Raw genomic sequence first — 13719 nt, forward strand, 5'->3', positions numbered from 1 at the left:
TGATATAACCCCACATACAGCCCAGCCATAAAATGAATTAATTCAATTCTAATTCTAATTCAAACTAATTCACTGGATGGTGTCAGGTCCTGAGTAGAGAGAGTCTGACTGGACGTTGTTACTGGGAGGTGGAGTGGAGAGGGAGAGGAGGTTATGTAGCAGTCGCATACAAGAATATCAGCAGAGCAGGGAGTGAATGTGTATTTGGATATAATGACAAATCTTGGTCATTAGATTGTAACAACAACAGTTATACATTTTGGTACAACAACATCCAAACTCGTGTCTCAGGTCCTCGTTCCTCCAGAGTAGGAGTGTACCTGGATCACAGAGCAGGTATTTTGTCCTTCTACAGCATCTCTGAAACCATGGCCCTTTCTCAATTCTCAAGTACGCGAGTACGTACTCGCGTTCTCGGCGGGTACGTACTCGCCGAGAACGCACGGAAGTACGGACTCGCCGAGAACGCGAGCACTGACTCGCGATTTGTACAATTGGAACACCAGCGTACTTGATGATGTCACAGGTCCGGAGTTTTTACTGCCGTCCTTAATTTAACTGTGAGTAATATGTTATGAAGCTTAACTTTAATCACAGCCAAACCGGTTTACTCAGGAACAAATAAAAAGCCGAAATAAGCCAAACATTAACATTTAGAAGTGATCTAAGTGACTTATATATCATGTTTAACCTCACTAGTGAAATCTCTATTAATAAAAATAGTGCACATGTACATACGTGTACATACCTTAATAAAAACAAGCAGGTGAGATGTTAGAACGCTTTTATTTTTATTTTAGTGGACACTCAATACAATAGACAGCTACTGGGGTTTGTTTAACCTGAGTAGCGAAAAAAACCGCGGGGGGGTTGAAAACGAACTGCCGGGAGTCTGCTGTTCGCGCCGGCTGTAATAATCCTCGACCTCGCTGTCTGCTATGGAGCTGGCGGGTCACAGACGTCTCCGAAAACGTCGGACCTCGTTTGGAAATATATGATATCTTGATAAACTGAGCAGATATTCGAAGTTTACACAGCTACATTCTCGCTTGAAAAGAACTTAAAAGTTTATTTTGTGACCCAGAAAGAGTAATATTTAAAAGTTTTTAGCCCCGCTCGTCCGCCATTGCCGCGTTTGAGTTTTGGACGAAATGCATTCTGGGATATTTAGCTGTACCAAGTCCACACAAGTCACCACCGATGCATGCTCGATAAAACGGGCGGAGCGAGAACACATCCGGGACTTTTTCGCGTTCTCGGCTTGATGCGTACTTCGAATTGGAACAGTACTTGGTCTCCGACTGATGACGTATCCCGAGTACACGAGAACGCAAGTACGCACAAGTACGCATATTGAGAAAGGCCCCATGACTCTCCTCCACAGAGTCCAGACCACATTCACTCAGCCGCTCTATGCTGGACTGATGTTTTACTACAATAATTTTGGAGCCACAGCTGAGTTGATTAAAGTGAAATAGACTGAAGTCTTTCATATTGTGGGTTTAAATCTGTATTTTAGTTTCATTTTATTTTCTCTCCATCATTTCTGCACAGAGATCAGCTGTCAGTCAAACATTATGGGTGGTACCTCCACATCTTCTAGTTGTTCTCTTGATGTTTCTGAGTTTTTAAAGGAGATCTTTCCTGTGACTGTTTATGGAGGCTATCACTGCTCATCATCATTTTGATTTACTAAAATATTTCTCCACATGAAAATGTAAACTTCTCTATCCTCTAAATGTTTCTGGAATATTTGTATTGAAAAATGTCGACATTTCTCTTTATGAGTATGGCAGACCATGTGTGTGTGTTTGTGTTTGTTTTTGTCAAAATCATCAAACAAATGAGGAAAAACTGTGATTTTAATGAATGAATTCATATATTGTGTTGATGTTTTATTGTGTGAATAAACTGGAAGGTTTGACTATAAATCAAACTTTGAACAAAGTCTTTTCTTCTGTCTTCATTCCAGGATCTCACTCAAATCTGATGCAGAAAATATGAAACTAATCTGAGAGAATAACTGAAGCAGTTTTCCTCCTGAAGCATCACAAAGTTCAGAGTTCATGTTTAGAGCAGAAGATTCAGCAGTCGCTCTGTGACCTTTCAACTTTCTTCACTAAAACAGCTTCATTACAGAGAAACAAGTCACATTTTCTTGATGTTCTTAAGTCCTTTAAAATGTTTTTAATGGTCCTTGAATGCAGCATCAGTGTCGCAGGTTTAAAAGGTCACTTTCTGTTGTGTTCAAAGATTTCCTTCAGATATGGTCTTTAATCAGTAAAGCCAGAGATACAGCAGTGTCATTAGCTGTGTTATTGGCACCAGGCTGTGTTTATGTATGTATTTAATTCTGTCTGAGGATGTCTTCAGCATGAAATGATCATTTGCTCAGCTGCTGTGTCTCATCTCTTATCAGACATTGGTTGGAACAGAGTTTTGTTGCTGACCATCTGACAAGAGGGTGAAGAAAAGCTTCAGGCTTCATTTGGACACTACGTTGGACAGAAGTCTCCACAAAAATGACTCAGAAACACAAATATTATTAATGAAAGTCCAAATGTCAAAAAGGGGTCATCCATGATCCTGAGAAATGTCCTTGAACATTTGAACATGAGTCAGAGGGTTGTCAGGTTTCTACACTGCATCGTGGCATCAAGCCTGAGATGTCTGTGTAAACAAGTATGGAGGACACAAATGCACAGACGCAGTCGAGCTGTTTACTGCTGATGAGGAAGGAAAATAGTCTGTTGGATATTAAAGCAGCATTTATTAGAGTAAGAACAGATACTTGTGTCCTTCATTTGATCCCCGTCAATTTACAGAAGACTTAAGGACCCTTTGACTTCTAACATACAGCTGCATGTTTACAATTTTATTATTGATTTATTTCTAGCTCCTCCGTGAATCGCAACCTTATCGTGGTGGAGGGGTTTGTGTGTCCCAGGGATCCCAGGGGCTATGTTGTCTGCGGGCATTTGCCCCCTGGTAGGGTCTCCCATGGCAAATTGGTCCTGGGTGAGGGACCAGACAAAGAGCGATTCAGAAGACCCCTATGAAAAAAACACCGAGGGAACAGTTTACCCTGCCCGGGATAGGGTTACCGGGGCCCCGCCCTGGAGCCAGGCCCGGGGAGGGTGCCCGAGGGCGAGCGTCTGGTGGCCGGGTCTTAGTCCATGGGGCCCGGCCGGGCACAGCCCGAAGAGGAGACATGGGCCCATCCTCCCGCAGGCCCACCACCCGCAGGAGGCGCCATAGGGGTCGGGTGCATTGTGTGCCGGGTGGCGGCCAGGAGCGGAGGCCCTGGCGGACTGACCCCCGGCTGCCAAGACTGGCAATAGGGACATGGAATGTCACCTCTCTGGTGGGGAAGGAGCCTGAGTTAGTGCGTGAGGTTGAGAGGTACCGGCTAGATATAGTCGGGCTCACCTCTACGCACGGCTTGGGCTCTGGAACCAGTCTCCTGGAGAGGGGCTGGACTCTGTCTCAGTCTGGAGTTGCCCCTGGGGAGAGGCGGCGGGCTGGGGTGGGTATTCTAATATCCCCTCGGCTTGCTGCCGGTACGTTGGGGTTTTTCCCGGTGGACGAGAGGGTTTGTTCCCTGCGCCTTAGGGTCGGGGAACGGGTCCTGACTGTCATCTGCGCTTATGCACCGAGTGGCAGTTCGGAGTACCCAGCCTTCTTAGAGTCCCTGGGGGGGGGGTGCTGGAAGGTGCTCCACCTGGAGACTCTGTTGTCCTGCTGGGGGACTTCAATGCTCACGTGGGTAACGACAGCGAGACCTGGAGGGGCGTGATTGGGAGGAACGGCCTCCCTGATCTGAACCCGAGCGGTGCTTTGTTATTGGACTTCTGTGCTAATCACAGTTTGGCCATAACGAACACCTTGTTCGAACATAAGAGTGTCCATAAGTGCACGTGGCACCAGGACGCTCTAGGCCGTAGGTCGATGATCGATTTTGTAATCGTATCACCAGACCTGCGACCATATGTTCTGGACACTCGGGTAAAGAGAGGGGCTGAGCTGTCAACTGATCACCACCTGGTGGTGAGTTGGATCAGGTGGCGGGGGAGGACGCTGGACAGACCTGGTGCACCTAAACGCGTAGTGAGGGTGTGCTGGGAACGACTATCAGAGGCCCCAGTCCGCGAGATCTTCAACGCACACCTCCGGCAGAGCTTCAACAGCATTCCGAGGGAGGCGGGGGACATCGAGTCCGAATGGACCATGTTCAGCGCCTCCATTGCCGAAGCTGCTGCATTGAGCTGCGGCCGCAAGGTGGTTGGTGCCTGCCGTGGTGGTAATCCCCGAACCAAATGGTGGACACCAGAGGTGAAGGGAGCCACCAGGCTGAAGAAGGAGTCCTATCGGGCTTGGTTAGCCTGTGGGACTCCGGAGGCAGCCGACAGGTATCGACAGGCCAAGCGGAATGCGGCTCGGGCAGTGACTGAAGCAAAAACTCGGGTGTGGGAGGAGTTCGGAGAGGCCATGGAAAAAGACTTTCGGACTGCCTCGAAGAGGTTCTGGCAAACCGTCAGGCGTCTCAGGAGGGGAAAGCGGTGCTCTACCTGCACTGTGTATAGTGCTGGCGGAGCGCTGCTGACGTCGACTGAGAAAATTGTCAGGCGGTGGAAGGAATACTTCGAGGACCTCCTTAATCCCACTGACGCGTCTTCCAAGGAGGAAGCAGAGTCTGGGGATGAGGGGAATGACCCGCCAATTTCTGGGGGCGAGGTCACTGAGGCAGTTAAACAACTCCTTGGTGGCAGAGCCCCTGGTGTTGATGAGGTCCGCCCCGAGTTCCTGAAGGCTCTGGACGTTGTAGGGCTGTCCTGGCTGACACGCCTCTGCAATGTTGCGTGGAGATCAGGGGCAGTACCCGTGGATTGGCAGACCGGGGTGGTGGTCCCCATCTTTAAGAAGGGGGACCGGAGGGTGTGTTCCAACTACAGGGGGATCACACTCCTCAGCCTCCCCGGGAAAGTCTATGCCAGGGTGCTGGAAAGGAGAGTTCGTCCGCTAGTCGAACCTCTGATGCAGGAGGAACAATGCGGTTTTCGTCCTGGTCGCGGAACACTGGACCAGCTCTTCATCCTCTCGAGGATACTTGAGGGTGCATGGGAGTTTGCCCAACCAGTCTACATGTGTTTTGTGGACTTGGAGAAGGCATTCGACCGTGTCCCTCGGGGTGTCGGGTGGGAGGTGTTGCGGGAGTATGGGGTGTCTGGCCCATTGCTACGGGCCATTCGATCCCTATACAACCGTTGCAAGAGCTTGGTTCGCATTGCCGGCAATAAGTCGGACTCGTTTCCGGTGGGTGATGGGCTCCGCCAGGGCTGCCCTTTGTCACCGGTTCTGTTCATAATTTTTATGGACAGGATTTCTAGGCGCAGCCAAGTGGCGGAGGGCTTTCGCTTTGGTGGCCTCAGGATCTCATCTCTGATCTTTGCGGATGATGTGGTTCTGTTGGCTTCATCGGGTGAGGGCCTCCAGCTCGCACTGGAGCGGTTCGCAGCCGAGTGTGAAGCAGCGGGAATGAGGATCAGCACCTCCAAATCTGAGGCCATGGTTCTCAGCCGGAAAAGGGTGGAGTGCCCACTCCGGGTCGGGGATGAGGTCCTGCCCCAAGTGGAGGAGTTCAAGTATCTCGGGTCTTGTTCGCGAGTGATGGGAGAAGGGAGCCGGAGATCGACAGACGGATTGGGGCTGCAGCTGCAGTAATGCAGACGCTGCACCGGTCCGTCGTGGTGAAGAGGGAGCTGAGTGTAAAAGCGAAGCTCTCAATTTACCGGTCGATCTACGTCCCTACCCTCACCTATGGCCACGAGCTGTGGGTAGTGACCGAAAGGACGAGATCGCGGATACAAGCGGTGGAAATGAGCTTCCTCCGAAGGGTGGCTGGCATCTCCCTTAGAGATAGGGTGAGAAGTTCGGCCATCCGGGAGGGGCTCAGAGTAGAGCCGCTGCTGCTCCACATCGAAAGGAGCCAGTTGAGGTGGTTTGGGCATCTGGTAAGGATGCCCCCTGGGCGCCTCCTGGGTGAGGTGTTCCAGGCATGTCCCACCGGGAGGAGGCCCCGGGGCAGACCCAGGACACGCTGGAGAGATTATATCTCTCGGCTGGCCTGGGAACGCCTTGGTGTTCCCCCGGATGAGCTGGAGGAGGTGGCTGGGGAGAGGGAGGTCTGGGCCTCTTTGCTTAGGCTGCTGCCCCCGCGACCCGGCCCCGGATAAAGCGGATGAAGATGGATGGATGGATGGATGGATGGATGGATTTATTTCTAGCAAAGCGAGACTTTACTGATTAAAGACATATAATCAGACATATTACTGTTACTTTCTGAAAAAGACTCACATAAAGCAGATTAATCACAAGCAAACATCAAGACATATCCTTCATGGCTTAAAGTTGCAGTGGGACTCTTTCGCCATCTGGTGGTTGTAACAGTTATGACAACTGTTCCTGCATATATGTCCCTCCTCAGTGTGAAGAAGACTGGACTCCAAGCTGCTCCTGCTGATCACTGCGTGTTCCTCCTGTGTCTAAAATCTATTTCCATTATGAATCAGGAAACTGTTTGCACCAATCATAAAGGCAATAAAATACGTCACACACTAAGAAATAACAAAAAGGAATTGTGGATTTCAAGGAGATTTTTCCCTTGTTTTTTGAAATCATAAGAATACAAACTAATGCAAGACTGTCATGTTTTCATAAGTTTGTAGAGACACTGTTCTGTTGTATTCTAGGACATCAGTCACTTTTTAAATGCATGCTACTCATCATCATCATCATCATCATCATCATCAGCACCCATGACCTCCTTTTAGTCTTTGTTTTGTTATTTTTCAGAGTTCAGGAGACGTTCTTATGGGATTTCCACTGTGTACAAGTACTGTTTAGACCCTTTACCTAAAAGAAAGGAGTAAAGTACAAAGTAGATTTACTCACTGCAGGAAAATAATGCCTCAATCTGATATATTGTCTTATATGACAAACTGAAAGTGATGCATCAAAGTGTAAGCAGCATTTTCCTGTTACAGCTGGTCTAGATGGAACTGATCTGATCTCCTTTATGTACAGGTAGATATCCAGTGGGTTTGCTAAGGGTCACAGATGAAGGGCTGTGTGAGATGTTTAATCAACACGTTCTCACTCCCAACTCGTCAAATGTGTGATTCATGGTCAGGCTCCCTCTGCTTCACTTATCGACGTGCAGGGTCCTCTCATTGAATACTATGCTGCTCCCTTAACGTTGCTTATTGACGACAAGAGATTGCGCGGAAGAGCCTGTTGTCTGTATATTTATATATTTCCTAAATCACATTGTAGTGACGTATACTGAACACAATAAATTATATAATGTAAACAACTACCTGAAAAACAGGTAGAACGATACTTTTGTATCGTTTATTGCATTTATGGAGGGAGTGATGTATGCTGGGTAATGGCACAGCTAGCGACTGGGTGACTTTATTCACCCGCTTCGGCTGTTATCAGTCCATACAATGGGCGTTATTAGCACAAATCAGTCCCATAGATATGGGCCATCTCCTGCTAGATTGTTCAGAAGGTTGTTATCATCCATCCAGATGGAGGATCACTAACAGGAGCGTGGGAAGACTCCAGAATCCACTCTGGCTGGAATCCGGTGGATGCAGCAGTGTTTACAGGTAAGACCATTTAAACGGACAGCATTTATAGAATGACTATTAAAAGTCAGCGAGTGTCAATAATGTTAATGTGGTTATGTTAGTAATACACCGAGTGCTAATATAACAGCTTTAAGATGCATTTGTAGATATTATTACGTGTTTTACCGTCTTTATGGTGCTAGCTTAAAGTTACGGTGTAAACGTTAGCTTATATTGGAGTAAAGCTGTTACTGTTTAAACGATGTTAGCACAGAAATATTAGCTTCTGTCATGACTGATGAAGTTACTAGTTAGTAAAGTTTCCAGTAAAGTGTTTAATCGCAGCCACAGATTGACAGCAAATATCTCGATTAGCTTCAGTGCATCTGTAATAAATATGTGCAAGTTTCAGTGCTTCGTTTAAACTGTATGATACTTATACTGACCCAGGGTCAGTGTAAAATACAATCCTAGCTGTGTGAACAAAGCCTGGCTCCTTTAATCCTGCATGACAAACCTCAGGATGCAGGTTATTATTACTCTTTCCTGCTGGCACACCTGTCACACCTGAGAGTCAGCTAGAAACGTACAGTGACGTGGACATCATGCAAAGACTGCCAGACTCTGTAATACTGTAAATGATCAGTGACTCAGGTTAACACTAAACTTTAAACAGTCCCTCTGTGTCTCTGTGTGCTGAACATTTAGGATTGAGTCAGGCTGCATCAGCTGAAGCTGTTATTTGTATATATCGGTATTTTTTAAAATTCAGGTGTGGGGAAAATACATAAGACTGCAGTGAAGCGATGCACCAGATTAATCCCTGGCCAAAGGTATCGTACTTAAATCAGACTACTGATCCAGCCACATCAGCCTTTTGTGAGGTCTGTTTAAAGTAGACTTAAAATGAACTGCAGGTTCCTCAGAGGTGGACTGTGAGCACAGAAACACATGTTCATACATACAGCTGCAGCAAACTTACATTAATTTTAAATAGATTTGTTACTCTGATGTCTGTCTCTGTGTTAGTCCTCTGACAGACTGGTGACCTGTCCAGGTGTGCTCTACCTATGACTACTGGGACAGGCTCTAGCCTCTGTAATAGAAATTTTCTGTTATTCTCATTTAAAGTTTTTAAGTGCTTATGCATATGCTTAGTGACACTGTTATAGACTGTTCAGTGAAAGTTTCGAAAAATAAATGAACTTACTTCAGCAGTTTGAGAAAACAAATCCCTTTACAGGTGCTGATAAGGCCAAGGTCACAAAACAGCGTAACCATTGATCCGTTAGGTTTCATAACGAGACACGTGAAGTGTGGTAGGATCAGTTTGTAACTTCCTTGGAGTGCATAAAGGAGTAGGAGCACCACTTCTGTGGCAGCGCTGACATGACTGAACTGTGATGTTTGATGTGTGTTGGCTCTCCTGCGCGCAGTAATAAATAGCTTGATCACAGCTCTTTCTGTGTTGCAGACTTTATTTAAAAAATTCCACGACACCCCCCACCCTCCCACTGTGAACCTGAATTGAATATTCAGAAGACATTTGTTTAAATAGTTCTAGAAATCTGAGCTGTTGGTGTGTCCTTGGATTGTGTGGTAATAATATTAGAGCTGACAATCTTTCTTACTGAATCTCTACTATGAGTCATGTTACCTGAGATTAATTCTATGTTTACCTGTCAGCCTGGACAAATGTGCTGTGTGAAGGAAATTAAATGAAATCAGATCTGAACTGCGTGCATTTAAGGAACCTGTTCATATTTAATTGAAATATGAACCAGTGTTTTTTATTGCTGATTCCAAGAGAGTCTTTGTGGAAATCCTGTTTGGCTTTTTGTTATTTTAATTCTCTTTTCCATTTTCCAGAACAGTTCTCCACAGTCGCTGTCCACATGGGTCAGTGGGACCAAGAAGCACTCTGCTAATGTGTGGACTCTGACCAGCAACATCCAGCAAGACCCAGACAGCGTTTTCTATCTCCCAGCTGGAGTTTTTTGTTTGTCTGTGACTGGAGAGTCAGATTTTTGTTGAGCTTCACACTTGCAGAGGTAAGTCAGTTTGCAGAGATCCCTCCCACCCTGGCTTTTATGTGCTAGATTTCTTATCTGAAACAGTAATATTTCAGTGACTGCTGCTTATACCACAGGTTAATACACTCTACTGATCCCTGATGGGAGAATCATCCCCTCTGACAGCAAAGAAGCCTGGTGGATGTTTGTTTACAGTCTGATGATGGGACATCATGCTCTGCATCTTCAAAGTTTACCTCCTCATTATTATTCATACCCAGTAATGTGAAGTATGCTTATATCTACTATAACTGAACCAACCTGGTGCTCTTCATTTATGGAGGCTGTTGAGTCTGAATGTTGGATGTTGTGTATCTCGTGTTCTCTGGGCTTTGTTGTCCTCAGTCTTTTTGCAGGATCAGAAAACAAAACCAGGAGGCGTGTAAATGTTTCTTCTCCATGATGTTTCTTCAAATGTTTCTTCTGGATGATGATAAGACCGTGACACGGGATGCCACCTTTGGTCTTGTGATGAAGCAAAGCTCAGGAAGAAGTGTGATTAAATGGTACCCACATGTGTGCTGCTGAGAAGGATGTACAGGGGCACCTGCAGCCAAATCCAAGCCTCAGGTTAGTTGTAGTTGCAGAACGCTATAGGACTGAGACAGCTGAGGCATCAAATGTTTGATTAAACAGATGAAAAATAAAATTATCACTTCTTAAAATCTGTAGCAACTTCAAGTCTGTCAGCGTGCTGAGCATGCTCAGAATGTGACAATATATTTTTGTTCAATATTTAATTTCTTTCAGTTGCAATTGTTAAATGAAAAAAAATAATAAAAAAATGTATTCTTATAATTTAGCAAACTAATTTATCAAAATATATATACATATATCTGTATTAGTTTTAATAAATTAATTTGACACCTGAATTGAAAATACCGTATTGTATTCATACAGAATCAGTATCATTGTTTGTCTGTTCACTGATTGTTGAAACTAAGAGCTCGTTTGATCTGTTTAGATCTAAAGTATTCAAAGTTGAGCTCTAATGGTTCTTCACCCCTGTGTGTGTGATATGTGATTTCCTACATGCTGGCAGAGCGGCAGTTTGTGCTCACAGATGGTGACGGTGTGGAGAGACGGTGGTGTTTCCTCAGAAAAACCAGCAGAGTCACAAAGGACACCAGTCCATCTCACCATCTCGACTTGCTGCCTGATGCTCGTCTGCACTACACAGAGGAAATCAACTGACCGAGGTTTGTCCAGTGCAGTGTTATGAAATGTATATTTGTTTTATGCTTACAGATATGTTTTTCTTGACAGAGGCTCTGCAGAGTTTAGACAAAGCAGAGAAAATATGTGCTTTACATTTTACTGTGATTTACTGAGATATTTCTTGCCTGATGTTCAGCAGGAATGGAGAAATAGAATCAAAGGGAGATGTTTTTGCTGTTTTTGTAATGATGTAAGTAAATCTTGAATATTATATATTTGCTTGGTTATATTAGGAGTGTTTCTGAGTGAGGGAGAGAGGAGTCATCATCCAGGTAAAGTGACGTAGATCAGTGGATACACTTGTCTCCCCTTTAAAGGAGACGATCCAAGTCATCCTTAAATGTTAGTGCTTTCAAATACACAAACATTTTTAAAGGACAAAAATGAACATCCAACTTTGACTGTAATACAAAATAAATCTTTGCATGTGTGTTTTCAAACTCTCAGATGGGCAGCATATCAGTCTTGGACTGTGTAACCTGCCGGAGCAGCACTGGATGATCACCACACGTGAGCATGTTCCTGCAACATTCAGCATCTGATCTGTCATCTGTGTGCTTCTGCTTTTGGTAAGTAGAGTTACCCAACTACAGTAACTCTAAACACATGCCATCCATTTCCAATGGCCTGGTTACTTCCTGTCAGTTATTTTAGAAACCATGTGGTCACCTGACCTAACACTGTTTCTTCTTCTTCCCCTTAATGTTGAAGTGTCAAACAGCTGGAGAGGAAACGACACCAGTGTACTGGGATGTTTCAGCAACACGTGCCAGATGCTGTTCCTTCATGGTGACATCATCAGAGACAGCCCCGCCCACCTCAGGACCTCACCATTGATCATGATGATTATAATGATGACAGCGAGCGGAACTAAGACTGTAAAAATCCACGACCAGAATGTTTCGATGTTTTCTAATTATTAATGAATACTGAGTTTTTGTCTCTCTCTTTTTTTTCCTCATTTGTTACTAACAAAGTTCACCAAACTCACACAGTTTACATTCTGTATGTTTCCATCAAGGTTTATTTTCTTAGAAATCATCGTTTTTCTCCTTTTCTCTTTTTCTCTTTTGTAATTGATGATAATACAGTGAATATACTTTTATTGCGTCACACATTGCTTTAAGTTTTTCAGAGTCCAGTTATTTTTTACTGCTGTTTGAATTCTCTGTATGTTTGACCCTGTAGACTGTTTGATGGACTGCTTGTCTTCCTGTTTGTAACCGCCGCCTGTTTTTGACTAAAGATTTGGATTTCTGACTTTAACACAGCCTCTGCGTGTCCTCCCTTTGTGTCCTCTTCCTCTGTGAATGTGTTGCATGTGTCACAGATTCATTTTATTAACAGCTTTCCCACAGTGAGTTGCATCAGCATTCATTCACAGCACATTTCAGAAGGATTCAGATTAATACAGTGATCTTATAGTCAGAATGATCCTGACAGAGTGCCATTGTAAATGATCTTTCATCAGGTAAATTTTAAAGTTCAGTATTTCAAAGCAGGAGTTATGAGGAATCATATTGGAATTAGGACTGTAACAATATGTACTTACAAAGTCTAATTTTTTTAATTATGCTAGAATATTGGAAGGCAATCAACTTTTAGTGTTTTCCACATATTAATTATTCTGAAATAGAGACGGTGACCCTAACTGTACAGAAGCACACTAAACAACTGACAATCTAACAGACATCATTGGCCCGAGCCGTCATGCACAGTGAGTCCGATCCTTTGCTGTGAGAGTCTGACAAGCATGTTTCTGGTCAGTTTGGAAGAAATAATATCCCAATGTTGATCTTTTTTCAACATTCCTTCTCTTTTACAACATAAACTGTGATCAAAGCTACTTATGTTCACAGCATGTAATAATACTGACAGGGCATTGTGGTCTGTTGAGCTAGGGTTAGGGTTAGCAATTCAGACATATGTAATCAATATTAAACGTCTCTGACGTGGGCCACTGTCCGCAGTGTTGGGAAATCCATACCAGGCTGGAACGAGTCAAGGTAGGTGAGCATCCACGAGAAGACACAGCAGATGCATCCTACTAATACTGACAGGACCAGGAGACTCCAGAAACCGAGCATCTTCTCTTCAGTGCCATCCTCTCCTGTCACCCTCTCTGCCCGCAGCTCTTTGAGTATGGGGTAGATAAGGGCGCAGAGAAACCCTTATTACTAATTTGTATTATAATTCAATTTTCATGAAATATTCATATTCAGTATCGGTCCTTTTAAATTATAACCACGTATCCACCCAGGCTCATGGTGGGGCAGGGCTCTGTCCTGGGATGCTTGAGTACAAGGTAATGTACACATGACCAGGTATCCAGTCTGTCAGAATTGTTTTCAATATTTGGTTCAAAAATATGAGTGAAAACAAAAATCCAACTAGGATTCTTGCATATGATGAATGAAGTCTGTCTTTGACTGTATTGTCCAGCTGATCCATCAAACCCCCAGCAGGTGAACCTTATGCATGACATAACACAGCAACAATGTAAAAAATTAAACAGCAACAGTCTAAATGTAAAGTGCATTCTAAAGTCCTCTTCAATAAATTATATGCAAAGAGTCATTCAGGACTGTAAATGTGAACTACAGAACCCAGAGTCTTCATCATTAAATCTCTGGTTGCTTCATTTTTCTATCCTATATCAGATACTTTAAAGGTTAGGTTAGGTAAAGTTGCACTGTCATTGTGAGGCAAAGTGCTAATAACAGGAATCGGACGCGGTCCACCCAAGTCCACAGCAACCACCATAGCAACCGCCTAGCATGACCTTAAAACATATT

The 13719-nt window shown here is 44.5% G+C and overlaps 1 protein-coding gene and 1 long non-coding RNA gene across 7 annotated transcripts in view; both read left to right on the forward strand.

Moving 5' to 3' along the window:
- Positions 1-13719, forward strand: part of LOC146497066 (tripartite motif-containing protein 16-like) — a 112049-nt gene that overhangs the window by 73201 nt on the left and 25129 nt on the right. The window lies entirely within an intron of this gene.
- LOC146497076 (uncharacterized) lies at positions 7214-12190 on the forward strand. 6 transcript variants are annotated; one of them, XR_014870702.1, is made up of 6 exons: positions 7215-7673; positions 9504-10276; positions 10749-10905; positions 11158-11266; positions 11372-11493; positions 11636-12190. It is a non-coding gene; the product is annotated as an uncharacterized LOC146497076 (long non-coding RNA). The 6 variants fall into 6 exon arrangements; XR_014870703.1 differs by having other exon boundaries at positions 9504-9685; positions 9763-10276; positions 11158-11493; XR_014870704.1 differs by having other exon boundaries at positions 7217-7673; positions 11158-11196.

Source organism: Neolamprologus multifasciatus, chromosome 18 (genome assembly GCF_963576455.1).
Source record: "Neolamprologus multifasciatus chromosome 18, fNeoMul1.2, whole genome shotgun sequence".
Lineage (NCBI taxonomy): Eukaryota > Metazoa > Chordata > Actinopteri > Cichliformes > Cichlidae > Neolamprologus > Neolamprologus multifasciatus.